Here is a 21,797-nt window from a genome sequence, read left to right as displayed (position 1 = left end):
GGCAGATTACGGGCCTCCCATAGCTGCTGCCAGGCCCCTAATCTGCCATGGGCCCCTATACCGCCTCCTCATGCTGCTGCCAAGTCCAGAGTCTGTCATGGGTCCCTGTACGGCCTCCCATTGCTGCTGTCTCCATCGCCACACTCTGCCATGTGCCACTTTCAGGTCTCCTCACACACTGCTGGTGTGTTCAATTTTTTGACATAGGGTGCTGGCAGATTACGGGCCTCCCATAGCTGCTGCCAGGCCCCTAATCTGCCATGGGCCCCTATACCGCCTCCTCATGCTGCTGCCAAGTCCAGAGTCTCTCATGGGTCCCTGTACGGCCTCCCATTGCTGCTGTCTCCATCGCCACACTCTGCCATGTGCCACTTTCAGGTCTCCTCACACACTGCTGGTGTGTTCAATTTTTTGACATAGGGTGCTGGCAGATTACGGGCCTCCCATAGCTGCTGCCAGGCCCCTAATCTGCCATGGGCCCCTATACCGCCTCCTCATGCTGCTGCCAAGTCCAGAGTCTGTCATGGGTCCCTGTACGGCCTCCCATTGCTGCTGTCTCCATCGCCACACTCTGCCATGTGCCACTTTCAGGTCTCCTCACACACTGCTGGTGTGTTCAATTTTTTGACATAGGGTGCTGGCAGATTACGGGCCTCCCATAGCTGCTGCCAGGCCCCTAATCTGCCATGGGCCCCTATACCGCCTCCTCATGCTGCTGCCAAGTCCAGAGTCTGTCATGGGTCCCTGTACGGCCTCCCATTGCTGCTGTCTCCATCGCCACACTCTGCCATGTGCCACTTTCAGGTCTCCTCACACACTGCTGGTGTGTTCAATTTTTTGACATAGGGTGCTGGCAGATTACGGGCCTCCAATAGCTGCTGCCAGGCCCCTAATCTGCCATGGGCCCCTATACCGCCTCCTCATGCTGCTGCCAGGTCCAGAGTCTCTCATGGGTCCCTGTACGGCCTCCCATTGCTGCTGTCTCCATCGCCACACTCTGCCATGTGCCACTTTCAGGTCTCCTCACACACTGCTGGTGTGTTCAATTTTTTGACATAGGGTGCTGGCAGATTACGGGCCTCCCATAGCTGCTGCCAGGCCCCTAATCTGCCATGGGCCCCTATACCGCCTCCTCATGCTGCTGCCAAGTCCAGAGTCTGTCATGGGTCCCTGTACGGCCTCCCATTGCTGCTGTCTCCATCGCCACACTCTGCCATGTGCCACTTTCAGGTCTCCTCACACACTGCTGGTGTGTTCAATTTTTTGACATAGGGTGCTGGCAGATTACGGGCCTCCCATAGCTGCTGCCAGGCCCCTAATCTGCCATGGGCCCCTATACCGCCTCCTCATGCTGCTGCCAAGTCCAGAGTCTCTCATGGGTCCCTGTACGGCCTCCCATTGCTGCTGTCTCCATCGCCACACTCTGCCATGTGCCACTTTCAGGTCTCCTCACACACTGCTGGTGTGTTCAATTTTTTGACATAGGGTGCTGGCAGATTACGGGCCTCCCATAGCTGCTGCCAGGCCCCTAATCTGCCATGGGCCCATATACCGCCTCCTCATGCTGCTGCCAAGTCCAGAGTCTCTCATGGGTCCCTGTACGGCCTCCCATTGCTGCTGTCTCCATCGCCACACTCTGCCATGTGCCACTTTCAGGTCTCCTCACACACTGCTGGTGTGTTCAATTTTTTGACATAGGGTGCTGGCAGATTACGGGCCTCCCATAGCTGCTGCCAGGCCCCTAATCTGCCATGAGCCCCTATACCGCCTCCTCATGCTGCTGCCAAGTCCAGAGTCTCTCATGGGTCCCTGTACGGCCTCCCATTGCTGCTGTCTCCATCGCCACACTCTGCCATGTGCCACTTTCAGGTCTCCTCACACACTGCTGGTGTGTTCAATTTTTTGACATAGGGTGCTGGCAGATTACGGGCCTCCCATAGCTGCTGCCAGGCCCCTAATCTGCCATGGGCCCCTATACCGCCTCCTCATGCTGCTGCCAAGTCCAGAGTCTGTCATGGGTCCCTGTACGGCCTCCCATTGCTGCTGTCTCCATCGCCACACTCTGCCATGTGCCACTTTCAGGTCTCCTCACACACTGCTGGTGTGTTCAATTTTTTGACATAGGGTGCTGGCAGATTACGGGCCTCCCATAGCTGCTGCCAGGCCCCTAATCTGCCATGGGCCCCTATACCGCCTCCTCATGCTGCTGCCAAGTCCAGAGTCTGTCATGGGTCCCTGTACGGCCTCCCATTGCTGCTGTCTCCATCGCCACACTCTGCCATGTGCCACTTTCAGGTCTCCTCACACACTGCTGGTGTGTTCAATTTTTTGACATAGGGTGCTGGCAGATTACGGGCCTCCCATAGCTGCTGCCAGGCCCCTAATCTGCCATGGGCCCCTATACCGCCTCCTCATGCTGCTGCCAAGTCCAGAGTCTGTCATGGGTCCCTGTACGGCCTCCCATTGCTGCTGTCTCCATCGCCACACTCTGCCATGTGCCACTTTCAGGTCTCCTCACACACTGCTGGTGTGTTCCATTTTTTGTCATAGGGTGCTGGCAGATTACGGGCCTCCCATAGCTGCTGCCAGGCCCGTAATCTGCCATGGGCCCCTGTACCGCCTCTTCATGCTGCTGCCAGGTCCAGAGTGTGTCATGGGTCCCTGTACGGCCTCCCATTGCTGCTGTCTCCATCGCCACACTCTGCCATGTGCCACTTTCAGATCTCCTCACACTGCTGGTGTGTTACATTTTTTGTCATAGGGTGCTGGCAGATTACGGGCCTCCCATTGCTGCTGCCAGGCCCGTAATCTGCCATGGGCCCCCGTACCGACTTCTCATGCTGTGACGTTGCAACAAGGTGGAATTCAACCCTACATATGTTTGACCGCCTTTACGAACAGCAAAAGGCCATCACAGATTTCCTAATGTTAAAAGCGGATAAAGGTACTCCCTGTGTAACTTAGATGTCAGCCATTGGCAGCTCATGCGTGACACCTGCGCTTGCTCAGGCCCTTTGAGGAGGCCACGCTATTCGTGAGTCGGCAGGACTATGGGATGAACGACTTCATTCCTCTGTTGCACGTCCTGGAACAAATGCTGTTAACAATGGCTGGTCAGGGTGCGGTAGACGTGGCGCACAGATCTCAACGCCACATGACCCCTGTGGGGGCAGGACAGGAAGAAGAGGAGGAGGTAGAGGAGGACATTGGTGCTCAGGAATTATTGAGTGAAATGGGTGGTTTTTCCACTCAGCGGACAGGAGTGGAGGAGCAGGAGCATCTGGTAGAGGAGGAGGAAGAGGAGACAGAGGACCCAGACGCACCGTGGCAGTATGCTGTGGAGATGGAGGCAGGGAGTCCCTCGCATTCCTTGGCACAAATGGCCCATAGCATGCTCGCTTGCTTGCGTAGCGACAGCTGAATAATAACCATCAGACAGAGGGATGACTTTTGGCTGTCCACCTTGTTGGACCCTCGCTACCGTTCAAAAATGGTGGCCTTTTTCACACCTGCTGAGAGGGAGGCCAAAATAACGTACTATAAAAACCACCTATGTAGTCAGCTGGTCTCTGCCTGTCTGCGCCAACGTCCATCCTCAGACACTGTGGGCCCTGTGCGCTCGCGTTCCGCTGCCATGGCAGCAGGGGAGGGGTGGGGTGGTAGGAGCAGTGGCAGCTCCACCAGCAGCAGCTGCCTCAGTCTGCAGTCGATGATGAGTAGCTTTCTTCACCAGCGCAGTGAGGAAACTACTAACCAGCCGCAGCAGCAGCAGCATCAGGTGGACCTGGAGCAGGACCTCAAACAACAGGCTTAGGCCTACTTGGACAGCACCCTGCCAACCGAGGTAGACAATCCCCTTGACTACTGGGCAACGAAACTTGACCTTTGGCCCCAACTAGCTGAATTTGCCCTTGAAAGGCTGTCATGCCCGGCCAGTAGCGTGGCATCGGAGCGCGTGTTTAGTGCGGCAGGAGGTATTGCAACTCCGCGGAGGACACGACTGTCCACCCAAAGTGTGGAGAGACTCACGTTTGTGAAAATGAATCAGGCGTGGATTAGTCTGGATTTCAAACCACCAGTTCCTGACACAACTGACTAAATCCGCCATGAATCATGCCCCAAACATGTGCCACTTTCAGGTCTCCTCACACTGCTGGTGTGTTCCATTTTTTGTCATAGGGTGCTGGCAGATTACGGGCCTCCCATAGCTGCTGCCAGGCCCCTAATCTGCCATGGGCCCCTATACCGCCTCCTCATGCTGCTGCCAAGTCCAGAGTCTGTCATGGGTCCCTGTACGGCCTCCCATTGCTGCTGTCTCCATCGCCAAACTCTGCCATGTGCCACTTTCAGGTCTCCTCACACTGCTGGTGTGTTCCATTTTTTGTCATAGGGTGCTGGCAGATTACGGGCCTCCCATAGCTGCTGCCAGGCCCCTAATCTGCCATGGGCCTCTATACCACCTCCTCATGCTGCTGCCAGGTCCAGAGTCTCTCATGGGTCCCTGTACGGCCTCCCATTGCTGCTGTCTCCATCGCCACACTCTGCCATGTGCCACTTTCAGGTCTCCTCACACTGCTGGTGTGTTCCATTTTTTGTCATAGGGTGCTGGCAGATTACGGGCCTCCCATAGCTGCTGCCAGGCCCCTAATCTGCCATGGGCCCCCGTACCGACTCCTCATGCTGCTGCCAGGCCCGTAATCTGTCATGGGCCCCTGTACTGCCTCCTCATGCTGCTGCCAGGTCCAGAGTGTGTCATGGGTCCCTGTACGGCCTCCCATTGCTGCTGTCTCCATCGCCACACTCTGCCATGTGCCACTTTCAGGTCTCCTCACACTGCTGGTGGTTTCCATTTTTGTCATAGGGTGCTGTATGGCCTCCCATTGCTGCTGCCTCCACCGCCACACTGTGGCTCCACACTCTGGTTTTGGCCCCGTGACTGCCCAAATGAGTGAAGTGTGCGGTGATTCTAAGATCGACGGCACTCATCTGCATGTCATACTGACTGTCAGTATTATTTCTCTTCCCCAGCAGACTCCAAGGGCATTTAAATTAAAGGTACAGTGTTCTGCACTAATATAAAAGCTCTCTGAAGCCTAGAAACACCCTTTTATAAGTTAAATTCGCAGTGAATATATTCGACTCGAATCAAAATTTTTCCACAAATTCGCCGAATCAGTCGAATCGAATTTTTGAATACTTCGCTCATCTCTAATATCCCCCCTTATGTATTATACATGGAGATCATATCCCCCCTTATGTATTATACATGGAGATCATATCCCCCCTTATGTATTATACATGGAGATCATATCCCCCCTTATGTATTATACATGGAGATCATATCCCCCCTTATGTATTTATACATGTTGATCATATCCCCCTTATGTATTCTACATGGGGATCATATCCCCCTTATGTATTCTACATGGAGATCATATCCCCCTTATGTATTCTACATGGAGATCATATCCCCCCTTATGTATTATACATGGAGATCATATCCCCCTTATGTATTCTACATGAAGATCATATCCCCCTTATCTATTATACATGGTGATCATATCCCCCCTTATGTATTATACATGGTGATCATATCCCCCCTTATGTATTATACATGGAGATCATATCCCCCCTTATGTATTCTACATGGAGATCATATCCCCCCCTTATGTATTATACATGGTGATCATATCCCCCCTTATGTATTATACATGGTGATCATATCCCCCTTATGTATTATACATGGAGATCATATCCCCCCTTATGTATTCTACATGGAGTTCATATCCCCCTTATCTATTATACATGGATATCATATCCCCCCTTATGTATTATACATGGTGATCATAGCCCCCCTTATGTATTATACATGGTGATCATAGCCCCCCTTATGTATTATACATGTTGATCATATCCCCCCTTAATCTCCTCTTCTCAAGAGAGAATAAATTCAGTTCCTCTAATCTTTCCTCATAGCTGATCTCCTCCATGCCTTGTATCAGTTTGGTTGCCCTTCTCTGTACTTTCTCCAGTTCCCCAATGTTCTTTTTGTGAAATTGAATACTTACCTTAGCTCCAACTGTCTGATGCCCGTGAGGTCCCTTGCCAGTGCCAGCACCTTTTCTATGACTTGTTTAGGGTGCCATTCCTCTCCATCATTGGTGAGCGCTGAATTACATAACTCCCATGCATGTGCAGTACTTTAGTTATCCTGGCATGCAGGCACCATGCCAGAAAGTATACTGAGATTCGCATGTGAAGCTCAGTGTACATTTAAATAAGAAAAAAAGAAAAAAAAATTATTTTATTGCAGAAAAAAAACATTGTTTTGCATTGCTCTTTTGCAATACTCGGCCTGCCTGCTTGCATTTTTTAAATTGGACTTTAGTTCCGCTTTAAAAGACGTAAATAAATAACAGACTTACTGGCTAGATGACCAGGTGAAAATTAAAAAAAAGGAAAAAAAAGGAATTTAAGTGTTAGTGATCTCTTCTGGTGTATATGGGGAGTTGATGGTGCTGGTGTTTGTGGCTGTTTTGTCTGGTGTGTGTGTTTTGACTGTGTGTTTGACTGTTTTTATTTTGTTTGTTTGTTTTTTATTGTTGATCTGTTATGCTGTTGTTTTTTGTTTTGTAACTTTTGCTGTTTTCTGTAAAGGGCTCATGGCCTGGTAATAATTTGTTAATTGTTTCTGATCCCTTTCTGTGTACCTTTACTCTTAGGTTTTAGTTTTGGGTTTCTGTTATCATTTATCTCTTTTTTTTCTGTTATTGTTTGTGTTTTATAAATGCAAAATAAATAAATAAATAAATAAATGCAGACACCACATTTAAGAATTGGCCATTGCATTTTTTTTAATTTTATTTTTGGGTTTAGATACACTTTACGGCTAGCGACAAACTTCATCATATACAGTATGTAGTTTTTGATTTTGCCCACAGCTCTACTTTCTGTCGCTCATTCATCACATGGAGCAGGGAAAGCTGCTGATGCCAGCGACTCTGTGAAAGTAGATTGTGCACATTTTTCCGGACATATGAGATTTTGCAGATGCTAAGGCACATTTGTTGACCCAGGGGTGCCATGGGCTATAAGTGGATGTATCCACAAAGATAGCACTGTGCTTCCAGGATGATGAAGTACGTAGCGTATATGATTGCTGGAAAACATGTCAACTTTTTGGAGTGAGATTGATTTATGGTGGTTTGCTGCTGAAACGATTTGGAGATGTGGCCGTTCCTAATATGGAATGTGTGACCAAAGGACCCAACAGGGGTGAAGGAAGCTGGAAAAAAAAACTACCCAATCCCAGAGAAAGGTTGAGGGAGTTTTGACAGTGAACTTTAGTTCCCTGACTGCTGTCTTCTACGGAGATTGGGAAGCAGAGAGGGCTCATTCTAGAGGAACGTCAAGCACTGGCATGGTAAGTAAACCAACGGCTTTCCTACACTTTATTTTTACATAACACAAATGATATTGAAGTTCTAGGATACATGGATTTCATTTTTATTGTTAAAAGTTTGAGGAGATATTTACAAAGACCTAGCTACTGACACTTGTATAGCTTACTAAACTGAGTTCATTACAAATTATTATTATTACATATAGCTCTTAAAAAGTATTTTATTATATGAACGTATTATTTATTAAACATTTGTTTCATATAAAAGACATTAATTAGCAGTCGAAGTCTATGGACTTTGTAAAGTTACTTTTGATGGTCTTTTTAAACATGTAAGCATTAAATATATAGTTGGAAACCGCAAATGAAACCTTGAATGATATAAAATGTATTTGTAACAGCGAGAATTTAGAATAGATAAGGAAATAGCCAAAACTGTGATATAGCAGCACAAAAAAAATGTTTGTTTATTGTATGTACTTTATTTTTATATATATTTATTTATTTCAGGTACTTATAGCGCCATCATTTACAGAGCGCTTTACATATATATTGTACATTCACATCAGTCCCTAACCCTCAAGGGGCGTACAATCTAAAGTCCCTAACTCACATTCATACATACACATATTAGGGCCAATTTAGACAGGAGCCAATTAACCTACCAGCATGTCTTTGGAGTGTAGGAGGAAACCGGAGTACCTGGAGGAACCCCAAGCAGTCACAGGGAGAACATACAAACTCCAGACAGGCGGTGCCGTGTTTGGGATTCAAACCAACGACCTTAGTGCTGCCAGGCGGAAGTGCTAACCATTTAGCCACTGTGCTGCCCATATATATATATATATATATATATATATAATATCTATCTATAAATATATATAATTCTGTTTTGAACACATAGGGCGGTATTTACTAAAACTGAATGGTGCAAAATCTGGTGCAGCTGTGCATAGAAACCAATCAGCTTCCAGGTTTTATTGTCAAAGCTTAATTAAAAAAGCTGAAGTTGGAAGATGATTGGCTACCATGCACAGCTGCACCAGATGCACTAGTTTTAGTGAATCTACCCCAAAGATAATAATATATAGGTGTGAACTATCATATATATATATATATATATATATATTTATATATATATATATATATATATATATATATATATATATATATATATATATATATATATATATATATTTAGTGGCTAAATGGTTAGCACTTCCACCTGGCAGTACTAGGGTCATTGGTTCAAATCTCAGCCACGGCAGCACCTGCCTGGAGTTTGCATGTTCTCATTGTGCCTGCGTGGGTTTCCTCCGGGTACTCCGGTTTACTCCCACACTCCAAAGACATGCTGGTAGGTTAATCAGCTCCTGTCTAAATTGGCCCTAGTATGTGTATGTATGAATGTGAGTTAGGGACCTTAGATTGTACACCCCTTGAGGGTTAGGGATGTGAATGTACAATATATATGTAAGGCGCTGCGTAAATTGACAGCACTAAATAAGTACCTGGAATAAATAAATAATAAAATATATATATGTATGTTTGTGCATACACACATATATATATATATATATATATATATATATACACACACAGACACGAGGGCTGTACTGAGTAATGCAAAAAATGCAAAAGTGGGCATAACTTGTTATGCTTAGCTTACATAGGTGGTTCAAATTTCACATTTGGTAAAGTAACTCTTCCTCTATTGCAGTTAAATGATGGATTCCAAGCAGAAGGAATATGCTGTCAATCAGTTCTTGACAGGAGGGGTGCAGGCTGTCCAACATTCGCAGAAGGCACTAGAATATTTACGGAGATGACACCCTTGACAACAGTCACCAGTGACGAGACATTACTCATGTCAATGGTGTCAGCTCTGTAAACACGTTGTAAGCATTTCTGTATGCCCGTCGCTTAGAATCCATTATTTACCTACAATGAAAAAGAAGAAGAAGCAGAAGAATTACTATGGAGGAAGAGTTACTCTACCCACATGTGAAATTTGACCCTCCTATGTAAGTTAATTGAAAAAAATTATGCCTAAGTTTGCATTACTTTCAGTAAAGCCCATATATATATATATATATATATATATATATATATATACTTGTGTTAACAACTAATCAATTCTTTATAGGAGCAGATCTAACATAGGGTATGGGAACACAACTTTGATCATGAGGTCACATCTTCTGCTTTCCTTTTGATGCCTTATGAGGCCTTATTCAGGGCATTTTTTATTTCTGAGGTCACATCTTCTGCTTTCCTTTTGATGCATTTTCCATTGAAACAATGCATGCATTAAGACAAGTGTTAACAAGCGTCATGGTGCACATAAACACATTATAAACTGTATCAATGTGTGTTGCTGGGAACTCACGCAACTCACACTGAAAAGGCGCAACAATGCACGCTAGTGTGCACTGACACGTGTTTTGATGTGTTTCCATTGATTTTAGGGGGAGAAAATGCATAGGTATGAATTTATGAGCATTATATTCTTTTTTTTAATGGGAACCTTCCTGATATTACCAAGGAGGCAGCCACTGCAGACCTTACTCTGAAAATGCTGGTTGACTGGCTGTTAGGTTCAGTGTTAGAAGTAGAAAGGATAATAAGGAGAAAAAGATAATTCAGTAGCTGCTTGACTTAGGCCACATCCACACAGGACATTTTAAAAAAGCTCCTGCTCTTGACAGCAGTGTTTTGGCAGAAAAAATGCCTGATGATGGTCACAGTATCTAATGCTTTTACAAACGTTTAGGCGCTTTTATATGGGTCAAGAGCTTGGGCGTTAATTGATTTAATTGGCCAGAATAATAATTTATGGCCATTATTCTGGTCATTGAAATGAATTACTGCTCAAGTGCCAAACGCGCCTAGCTTTAACGCACATTTAAGAGCGTTTCCATGCGTTTAGCCGGATTTACACATGTCAAGAGGTTTTTTTTGCCAATACTTTGCTGCTGCTGGACACACTGGAACTGAGTCATTTTTTCTTCTGGTAAATGCTACTGCTACTAAAAGCTTCTAAAAGTCTATGTGTGCATGGACACATAGGATAACATGGGAGGCTGTTTGGAAGCAGTAAAAAAAAAGCCAGACGCCCATAAAAGTGGATGAAAAAACGCCCTGTGTGCATGAGGCCTTTTTCAGGGCATTTTTTATTTCTAATCCCTTTTATTGCTGGGGATAATAAAGAGAAAAATGTAGCTCAGTGGTTGTTGTTTGCCTTATACAGAGCATTTCCTGTTTCTAATCCCTTTTATTGCCAGTCTAGCCCATGTGATTAGCAAACATGACTGTTTGTGTGTACTGGTTTCAATAGTTTAGAAGTCCCTGACCTGGAGGAAGGATGAGGATAAGGAAATGTCAGAGCTCCTTATCTGTAGACTTGTTCTCTGTCAGAATTTTAAGTCAACCTGGAAGCCAGGCAACTAGCTTTTGCAGAACGAGAAGTCATCAATAGCAGATTGGGTGTTTCTGATGTATATGTGTAATATATAAGATCGTATCTATGTAGAGTTTGTAATTATACATGTACATTGGGGGATGGCAACTACCTTTGTTCATTATACAGTTGTGCTCAAAAGTTTACATACCCTGGCAGAAATTGTGAAATTTTGGCATTGATATTGAAAATATGACTGATCATGCCAAAAAATGCTCTTTTATTGAAGGATGATGATCATATGAAGCCATTTGTTATCAAATATTTTTGCTCCTTCTTAAATCATAATGATAACAGAAATCACCCAAATTGCCATGATCAAAAATTTACACACCCTGGAATGTTTGGCCCTGGTACAGACACACAAGGTGGCACACACGGGTTAAAATGTCAATTAGAGGTTAATGTCCCACATCTGTGGCTTTTTAAATTGCAATTAGTGTCAGTGTATAAATAGTCAATGAGTTTGTTAGCTCTTACATGGAAGCACTGACTAGGCTAGATACTGAGCCATGGGGATCAGAAAAGAACTGTCAAAAGTCTTGCCTAACAAGGTAATGGAACTTTATAAAGATGGAAAAGGACATAAAAAGATGTCCAAAGCCTTGAATATGCCAATCAGTACTGTTAAATCACCTATTAAGAAGTGGAAAGTTCGGGGATCTCTTGATACCAAGCTAAGGTCAGGTAGACCATGAAAGATTGCAGCCACAACTGACAGAAGAATTGTCCGGGATTCAAAGAAAAACCCACGGGCAACCTCAAAAGAAATACAGGCTGCTCTGGAAAAAGATGGTGTGGTTGTTTTTAAGGAGTACAATACGGTGATTTTTTTGTGTAATTGATGCAGTAAAGGCTTCTTTCTGGCACCTCGACCATGCAGCTCATTTTTATTCAAGTGTCATCATATTGTGCTCCTTCAAAACAACCACACTGTCTTTTTCCAGAGTAGCCTGTATTTTCCTTGTGGTTACCTATGGGTTTCCCTTTGTATCCCAAACAATAGTTCTGTCAGTTATGGCTCCAATCTTTCTTGGTCTACCTGTACTTGGCTTGGTATCAAGAGGTCCCCGAACTTTGGAAGTGATGACTGGCATATTCAAGGCTTTGGACATCTTTTTATGTCATGGCCATTTGGGTGATTTCTGTTATCATTATGATTTAAGAAGGAGCCAAACAACTATTTGATAATAAATGGCTTCATATGATCATCATCCTTCAATAAAAGAACATTTTTTGGCATGATCAGTCATATTTTCAATATCAATGCCAAAATTTCACAATTTCTGCCAGGGTATGCAAAATGTTGAGCACAACTGTATATACATGCTTTTCTTCCTTCTTAGTTGTGCTATACAATGTTGTGCCTTCTTGATTCTATTATTTTACTGCAAGACAACCAGACAGAGTCAATTAAAAGCCACTTATATATGCCCCCCCATGTATGTTTTTAGTGATTTGTCTACTTAATGGGAATTTACAAAAAATTTAATGTGCTCCTGCAAAAAAATAATAAATATTTACCTGTGACACCAAACTCTTCTTGCTTGGTCGAAGCTTTTTAGAATGCATCACATTTCTGGATGTGCTGGGTATCTGGTCCCCCGTTGCACTTTGTGGTTCCTTCCGCTGGCCACTATATCCTGCAGTGACATAGGGGCTGGTGGAGGAAACCACTGAGTGCAGTGGGGGATGCCACCAACTGAGACTTCCTGAAGTGTAAATGCTGAACATTTTTCAGCAACGCATGGATCATTATAGAAGAAGAGTTCTCCAGTGCGGCCAGCTTGCAAGGCAAGCATTCATTGTTTCTTTTCAGGGAGCTTCTCACCTCCTATAATTTCGCAGTTGCCAAGATGCCATAAAGAGTAGAAGAGGTAGATAATGTTCTTGGTTCTTCCATCAATTGTTCTGAATTGTTTTAGAAGTATAATATTTATGGTCTCGATCTGTGTGTATGTTCTCGATATGTCACCAGTGCTAGGACTTTAGTTCCTCAAAATATTACAATAAAAGACACCAATATTTTCCACAGCCTAGAGGGAAATATGTTCTGTAGAGATAAGGGAGCAGCCATTGCTGGTTTTTCCTTCTGAAAGTGGTTGTAGCTTGGCAGTCACGGTCCGGGGCGGACTGACCATTTTGAAACTCAGGCACTGCCCGAGGGCCCGGGTCAGTAGGGGGCCCCATGAGATGCCCCTGGTACCTTTTTCATAGGCTTTTTTTGAGTTTGGGCAAGGACACAGGGGCCCCATGATCCCCTATTGCCCCGGGGGGCCCCATGAGTTGTCAATCCGCCCCTGGTCATGGTTATCCAGCAAATTTAGCAGTTTCTGAGCCACTGACCCAAAGCAAGTATTCAAATTAGAATTTCTGTCTCGGCTCTGGCTTTCCTGATTTAAAAAAGGGGTATTAAGTCAATAGGGTTAATTTACTAAAAGCTAAAAGTCTGTTCACTTTGCAAGGGAAGTTGCACTTTGTAAGAGAACTTTTCCCAGAGCTTATTGAAGCTCTCCTGGCTTTCATCATCCAATCATGTGCTAGCAAAATGCTGGGTTTTTTTCATTTTCCTTACATGTGATTGGTTATCTTTTGCAAAGGGAAACTTCACCACATTCACTTAGTGGAAAATGTTCTTGCAAAGTGCATCTTCTCTTAGAAAATGAACAGCTTATATGACTAGTAAATCAACTAGTGTCTCAGAAAGAATTGCAGCCAAAGACAGGCAGGAGCTATCAATTTTCAAAAAATGCAATGTTAGACCTCTTATTTTTAGCATTGGTTTTCATGATCCTTCTTCAGCTACCATAATAGCATACAAGGTTGGCAAGAGGTGTGACTTCATTGCATAGGAGGTGGGGCATAGGAAATTTCTTCCAGAACAACCTAATCCTAATTCCTTCTTACTGTTTAAAGGGTATTGGAACCTCCTGGAGAATTTTGCCACCATGTGAAGCTGCACTCTTTGACTGCCTAGTGCATGAAGCAGAGCCTGGATCTGAGTGATCAGCCCCAACCAGCCTCTCACAGCACATGTAAGTCTCAATCATCAATCCTGCATAGATAGATAAAGAATATGAATATAGATATTAGATATAGTAATGTCTACTACCAGAGAAGTCTGCCACCATTACTGACTTGAGCAGGAAATTGTATTTGTTGTATGTGCCACCTCTCAGATCTCACCCCTTCTGGAATTGTTACTGCAAATCAAGCAGTTCCTTAGCACACACACATAATGCCACAGACTGATCATTTGTTCTTTACACCAAACTCCCATCACAATACTGCCAACTGCATTCAGTATATGTATCTGATGACAGCACCAAACTAAAGTCCAAGAGTCCAGAGGTTTTTTTTAAGAATACGTTGAGCTATAACAGCCTCAACTCTTCTGGGAAGGCCATCCACAAGGTTTAGGAGGGTGTCTATGGGAAGGTTTGACCATTCTTCCAGAAGCACATTTGTGAGGTCAGGCACTGATGTCGGGGGAGGAGGCCTGGCCCGCAGTCTCCGCTCTAATTCATCCCAAAGGTGTTCTATGGGGTTGAGGTCAGGACTCTGTACAGGCCAGTCAAGTTCCTCCACTCCAAACTCGCTCATCCATGTCTTTATGGACCTTGCTTTGTGTACTGGTGCACAGTCATGTTGGAACAGGCAGGGGCCATTCTCAAAATGTTCCCACAAAGTTGGGAGCATGAAATTGTCCAAAATGTCTTGGTATGCTGACGTTTTAAGAATTCTCTTCACTGGAACTAGGGGGCCAAGCCCAACCCCTGAAAAACAACCCCACACCACAATCCCCCTCCACCAAACTTTACACTTGGCACAATGCAATCAGGAAAGTACCGTTCTCCTGGCAACCGCCAAACCCAGACCCAGTCCATCGGATTGCCAGACAGAGAATTGTGATTGGTCACTCCAGAGAACATGTCTCCACTGCTCTAGAGTCCAGTGGTGGCGTGCTTTACACCACTGCATCCGACGCTTTGCATTGCACTTGGTGATGTAAGGCTTGGATGCAGCTGCTCGGCCATGGAAACCCATTCCATGAAGTTCTCTACACACTGCTGTTGTGTTAATCTGAAGGTCACATGAAGTTTGGAGGTCTTTAGCTATTGACTCTGCAGACAATTGGCGACTTCTGAGCACTGTGCGCTTCAGCATGTGCTGACCCCGCTCTGTCATTTTACGTGGCCTACCACTTGGTGGCTGAGTTACTGTTGTTCCCAGTTGCTTCCACTTTGTTATAATCCCACATTTTATACACCTGTGGCCATGGAGGTGATTGGAACACCTGAATCCAATGACTTTGGCAATATAGTGTGTGTATATATATATATATATATATATATATAATATACTGTGCATACCAGGGGCGGACTGACCATTTGGAAACTCGGGCACTGGGTCAGTAGGGGGCCCCATGAGATGCCCCTGGTACCTTTTTCATAGGCTTTTTTGAGTTTGGACAAGGACACAGAGGCCCCATGATCCCCTATTGCCCGGGGGCCCCATGAGTTGTCAGTCCGCCCCTGGTGCATACTTACATTGTACCAAATTCCTGGAGTTCAGCTTTAAATGTAAACCCTTGCTGTGATAGGAGGGACATACTATTTTTTATTGCTGACTTGAGTTCACTTTTAAAGTGGTATTAAAGTAATTTTTGTAATCTTATCAGATAAAACTAACAGAATGCATATGCATATATGTTTTTTTTTATTTCCTCCTTGGAACATGGTTGTTCAATTGAAAAAAAAACATCAAATACATGTGAGTTTTGTTATTTTTATTCGATTTAAGAAAATAATTGACTTTAATACTACTTTAAATCAATGGATTTAGCTCTGCTTTAACTGAAATATTAACACAACATATGTTACTGGCTATGAATGAACTGAGACCGCCAGCTGTCATTCATACCAGAACTGTGACCACACTGGAGCATAGCGAACTCTAGTGGTTGTGTTTGGAAAAGACAGCGCATGAAGAATAGAACATATTGTGTGGGTCTAAACGCACTATTTATTTCAGGTACTTATATAGCTCTGTCAATTTACGCAGTGCTTTACACATATATATTGACCATTCACATCAGTCCCTAACCCTCAAGGGGTGTACAATCTAAGGTCCCTAACTTACATTCATACATACACATAATAGGGCCAATTTAGACAGGATCCAATTAACCTTTGGAGCACTATGGATATAAGCAGTTATAAATATGTCTAAGGGGATGCAATTTTCATGCACATGTTATGCACACTCTTCAGTTAGCTTCTGCTGGTAAGAACCTACCTGGAATGAGTCAAAAAGTGCTTTTTCAGACATTAAAGAGAAATAAAACATGAAAGCAAAATATCTACAGCATTTAAAAATACTCTTGTTATGCTTGTTTTGAATATGCTTGTACAGGGCTTTTTTCAGTGGGAACGTGGGGGAACGCAGCTCCGGCACCTCCAGCACCTCCAGCACTAAATGGGGAGCTGGGGTTTGCTGGAGGGTCTACTGATGCCAGCTGCTGGGGGATCTATTGTCACTGGGGGATCATTTGTTGCTGGGGAGGTCTATTGTTGCTGTTGGGGGGTCCATTTTTGTTGGAAGGATTTTTTGTTGCTAGGGGGCCAAATGTTACTGTGAGGGATCTACTGTTCAGTGAGGGGTCTATTGTTGCTGTCTGTTGGAGGGTCTATTAATGCTGGCTGCTGGTAGGCCTACTGTATTGTTACACAAGGGGTCTGTTGTTCTCGGGGGGGGATTTTTATGCTAGTGGTCAATTATTGCTGAGGAGGGGGGATCTATTGTTGTAAAGGGGATCTATCATTGCTGGAGGGGGACCTTTTGTTCCTGGCTGCAGTGGATCGTGTTTGGAGGTGGGTAAAGGGACGGAGACAATTGGTGACTCAGAAGCGGAGAGTACCTGCACCTATGTGCGTATATACATACATAGAGAAGTACTCAGGCCCATAGTACAGTACCAAACATAAGCTGGTGGAACTTAGTAATAATCATTTTTAATATACAAAGTCTACATCTGTGGTGTTAATATGATTTTTTTTCAAATAATGCAGAATTATTTTATGTTATGCATTTGCTTGTGGACATGCAGTTGTATAAATTAAATGTTTTATAGTTTTTAGTATAAGGGCCTGATTAACAATTATATGGCCTGTCACCTATTTTGGCATGAGATGATTTTTTATCCTTTGCAGTTTTATTGTTTTGGGGTTTTTTTCTAGTAATCTATAATATTTGTACAATGTGTCAAAGTGTTTAAAGTTTAACATTTTTAATCTAAATCTGGCATCAGCTTGAGACCAATCAGATGCTCCCCTTAAGATGCAACTGTAAGGCAGGCCATAGATGGAGCAAATTTTTTTCTTTCAACCATGGGTTGCAGGAAAGAAATTCTTTTGATTCTCCTATCGACACAGTCAGTGTTGATGAGGGAATCCAACCCGTCGAGCCATCGTGTTCTCCTGGTGGGGGAGCAGGGGAAGCCATCCCCGCTGGGAGAACACAGTGATTGTTGCTAGCGTCTCTAACAGCCGCTATTGATAATCGAATGTAAAATCCATCAGGCTGGTTGTACCCAGGTTGATCGATCAATTAACTTGAGTAACATTGGGTACGGTTCAAATCTCGGCTGGTTTAGCAGGAATAATCTAAGAAGTGTCTTTAGGAAATGATGTGGAAGCGTCAAAGGAAGTTAGGTGCTTACCTGGTGACACTATCAAGATAAATAAGATCTTGATGCCCGCCTCACCACCTGCCCCCTTGACCCTATCCCCTCACAACTCCTATGACCTCCCTCCCCCTCCATCCTACACTCCCTCACCCACATCTTTAATCTCTTCCTCTCTTCTGGCACATTCACCTCCCCTCTGAAACATGCACACATCACCCCCATACTTAAAAAGCCCTCTCTGGACCCCAATGACCCGAACAACCTCAGACCCATCTCCCTGCTCCCATTCACATCCAAACTCCTCGAGCGCTTAGTCTACACTCGCCTAAGCTCTCATCTCAACGACAACAACCTCCTCGATCTCCTACAGTCCGGCTTCCGTCTTTGTTTTTTGAACATACATTTAAACTGAGAAAGGGTGGCAGAGACATAGTTAATAAACATTTCTGTCTCCAGTGAGTAAAAACAAATTTGAGGGTCTATGTTACTAAGGACTCATCTAATGTGGTAGTTAATTCCGTTAAAGTTTGGTGGGTAAGGTATGCCTTTTTGTTGATGACACAAAGGTATGCAATTGGGTTGATATTCCTGGAGGTGTCTGTAACATTGAACATAATTTTGCATTGCTGGAAGATTGATCAAGGTAGTGAAAATGACAGTTCAATGTTTCTAAATGTACAATAATGCAAATAGAGGAAAACAATCCCTTGATGGAGTACAATATTTGGGGGGTGTGGTGTTAGCCAGAACTACAAAGGAAACAATTTAGGAGTATTTATTTCAGATGATTGCAGAATGAGCAAACATTGTGGCCATGCAGTGGAAAAAGAAAATAGAATTCTAGGATATATCACTAGAGGGGTCACCAGCAGGAGGAAGGAGGTCCTGGTTCCTCCATACAGATCTTTAGTTATCACTCGAAGGATCACCAACAGGGGGAAGGGAATCCTGATTTCTCTATACAGATATGTAGTTGTCAATCGAGGAATCTTCAGCAGGAGGAAGGAGGTCCTGATCCCTTGATATAGATCTTCATATTACAAGAGGATCACCAGCAGGAGGAACGAGGTCCTGATTCCTCTATAAAGATCTTAATATCATTAGAGGGGTCACCAGCAGGAGGAACAAAGTCCTGATTCCTCTATAAAGATCTTAATATCATTAGAGGGATCACCAACAGGAGGAATGAGGTCCTTATTCCTCTATACAGATCTTTAGTTATCACTAGAGGGATCCCCAGCAGGAGGAAAGAGGTCCTGATTCCTCTATATGGATCTTTAGTTATCAATAGAAGAGTCACAAGCAGGAGGAAGGAGGTCCTGATTCCTCTATATGGATCTTTATATCAAAAAAGGGATCACCAGCAGGAGGAAGGAGGTCCTGATTCCTCTATATGGATCTTTATATCAATAAAGGGATCACCAGCAGGGGGAACAAGGTCTTGATTCCTCTATAAAGATCTTAATATCATTAGAGGGATCACCAGCAGGAGGAAGGAGGTCCTAATTATTCTATATAGATCTTCAAATTACTAGAGAGATCTCCAGCAGGAGGAACGAGGTCCTGATTCCTCTGTGAAGATCTTAATACCATTAGAAGGATCACCAGCAGGAGGAAGGAGGTCCTGATTCCTCTATACAGATCTTTAGTTATCAATAGAGGGATCCCCAGCAGGAGGAAAGAGGTCCTGATTCCCCTATATAGATAAGTAGACCTCTTTTAGACTACTGTGTCCAGTTCTGGAGATTCACTTACAAAAAGATTTTAATAAGATAGAAGGAGTCCAGTGATAGGCAACAAAATGGTGAAAAGCCTGGGGAATAAAACATATCAGGAGAGACTTCAGGAATCTAACATGTACAGGGAAAAGGAGAGACATGGTTGAAACCTTCAAATACATAAACTTGCAACATGGAAGTTCAAAATTAACCTTAGAAAGTATTATTTTGCTTAAAGAGTAATTGATGCTTGGAATAGACTTCCAACAGAAATAGTGAGTTAGTCAACAGTAAGTGGTTTCGAACACGCTTGACACAAACAGAGATCTATACTAAGACCAAACTGATAAAAAAAAACATTAAATAAAAAAAAAATGTGGCCGGCTTGATGGACTACTTGGTCTTTTTTCTGCCATAACTCTTCTATGCTTCTATAGACCCTAGTGAGTAATTCCACATTTTGATGCAGACTAACTATGTCACTTGAAACAGTGTTCTAAATAAAGTCTAATGAAAAATAAATAATATATGAGAATCAGGACCCCCCTTCCTCTTATTGGTGATCCCTCATGGATAACTAAAGATCTACAGTATGTAAGGGAATCAAGACTTCCTTCCTCTAGTTGATGATCTCCCTAGTATTGGAAACCAGAAATCTTTGTTTTACCCAGTGCCTAGTCACACTATTTGCTCACTTTGCAGTTATCATTTGCAATAACCTTTTATAAAGCCCAGAAGTTGGCCTCCTGTAGGGCTTGTTCACACCAGCCTACCTGGTAAACGATCGATTTTAAAGTACAGGCTGGTGTCCATTTTTTACAGGCACAAAGCATGTATATTACTTATAGCAGAGGCATTTAATGCAGTATATGACACATCTTCATTATCATGTAAGGAAATTTAGAATTTCAATTACTGTAGGGACTATTTGAGTACCTTTTTAAAAAACATTTTAATTTTTATTTATAAGGATTTTACCCAGCACTTTATCCTCCTTAAATTATGGGCAATGTTTTATATTACTCATTTAAATAAATGTGTAATGGGATCATGCCAAAAAGTGACTTGCTAACCAGGGTGAGCAGGGAGATAGGACAAGGCTGTGAAGTGGGTATAACAGCCTGCAATACCATTAGACACTACTAGAGGGAGACTAACTCAAATCCATCTGGTTGGACACATACAGGCACATAGCAACCTTGCATACAATTTGGTGCACTCAACGTTAGTTGATCCCACATGCTACTAAGATTCCTCAAATTATCCTGTGAGCTACAATCCTTGCGCAGTTTCACCTTTTCAACTGCCAACACCCACTAGGCACTAGGCACAAAACTCAGGGCAGATTGCCAGGTGACTGGTTTGCTAGCCAACCATATACACCCCACAATCACACACAGATCCCAGTTGCTGGCAATGACACCTGCCCTCGCCTATAGCAGATGTGATAGCTTCCATACATTTACACTAATCTGTATGCAATCAGATTGGCTATATTGTTCTCTGTCAGCCAACCAAAATTCTGGATCTTCTCAGAAATTTGTTAGCAGCTAGGTGTTAATTTGAGTCTACAAGCCTAATGAGGTGACACCACAATTGTCCTTACTACTGGACATTAGATCATGAACATGTGTAATATTATCTCACTTGCTGTATTTCATGGCACAAAATGTGACCGTAAATTATATTGCAGAAGGGCAAAGGAGTCATCTTTGTTCTTTATACCATGACCTCTCAACAATCTATTTGAGACTTCTCATTTGCTCTGTACTCCAGGGGTAGTTGATCCAGGGATTATCCGATTGCCTCCTTGGGGATCAGGAAAGATTTTTTTCCCTCCACTAAAGCAAATTGGATTATGTTTTATTGGGAATTTTTGCCTTCCTCTGGGTCTACTGTGGGTAAAGAATTATGTATATGGAGGTTTTTGGTTGTTGTTTTTTTTTAACTTGGTTGAACTAGATGGAATTGTGCCTTTTTTCACCCTGCCTATGTAACTATGTACTACCCTTCGTCAAAATGTGTTTAGTAAGGAGCTCAGATTTACTATTAAAGTCCTTAAAGTGGTTTGCCATCTAATATATTGTTTTTTCGGTACATTAAAAAACACACTGTTTCTCATGGCAGCTGTCTGAAAATATACAGCTGTTGTTGTCCGTTGTCTTCCTATAAGTGTTGGTGCATATGGACCCATTTTCAACATAGACAGTCAAGTATAGGAAATGTATAAAATCAGTGCTAGTTGTCATGGTAAGCTTAAAGTTGTAGATGTTGGTATTAATATTCTTGCAACAGTATCCAATATATATATTATTTGGTCTGCCGCACATGAAGACCTATGAAAACCAGATATCATTTATTTGTTGAATTTGTTCGTCATTGGGAGAACTGCAACAGCTGATAGATGGTTGATTTACTAAGACAAATTGCTAACTTTTATATTGTATCACGGTAAATTCCTTAATGTGGATTAGACTGAAAACATTGATTCTGAAATGTTTTGCTGTAGAACACAATCTGTTGCTTATG

At 43.4% G+C, this 21,797-nt stretch overlaps 1 long non-coding RNA gene across 1 annotated transcript in view; it reads left to right on the top strand.

Annotated features, from left to right (window-relative positions):
- Positions 1–7,266: 7,266 nt before the first annotated feature.
- LOC149439372 (uncharacterized) overlaps positions 7,267–21,797 on the top strand; it is a 20,372-nt gene continuing 5,841 nt past the window's right edge. The window contains exons 1-2 of the long non-coding RNA XR_016307825.1: positions 7,267–7,423; positions 13,779–13,897. This is a non-coding gene — a long non-coding RNA (uncharacterized LOC149439372). The remainder of the gene's footprint in view (positions 7,424–13,778; positions 13,898–21,797) is intronic.

Source organism: Staurois parvus, unplaced genomic scaffold, assembly GCF_062004578.1.
Source record: "Staurois parvus isolate SC_StPar_1 unplaced genomic scaffold, SC_StPar_1.0 ptg001132l, whole genome shotgun sequence".
NCBI lineage: Eukaryota > Metazoa > Chordata > Amphibia > Anura > Ranidae > Staurois > Staurois parvus.
This window is presented reverse-complemented; position numbering and strand designations above follow the sequence as displayed.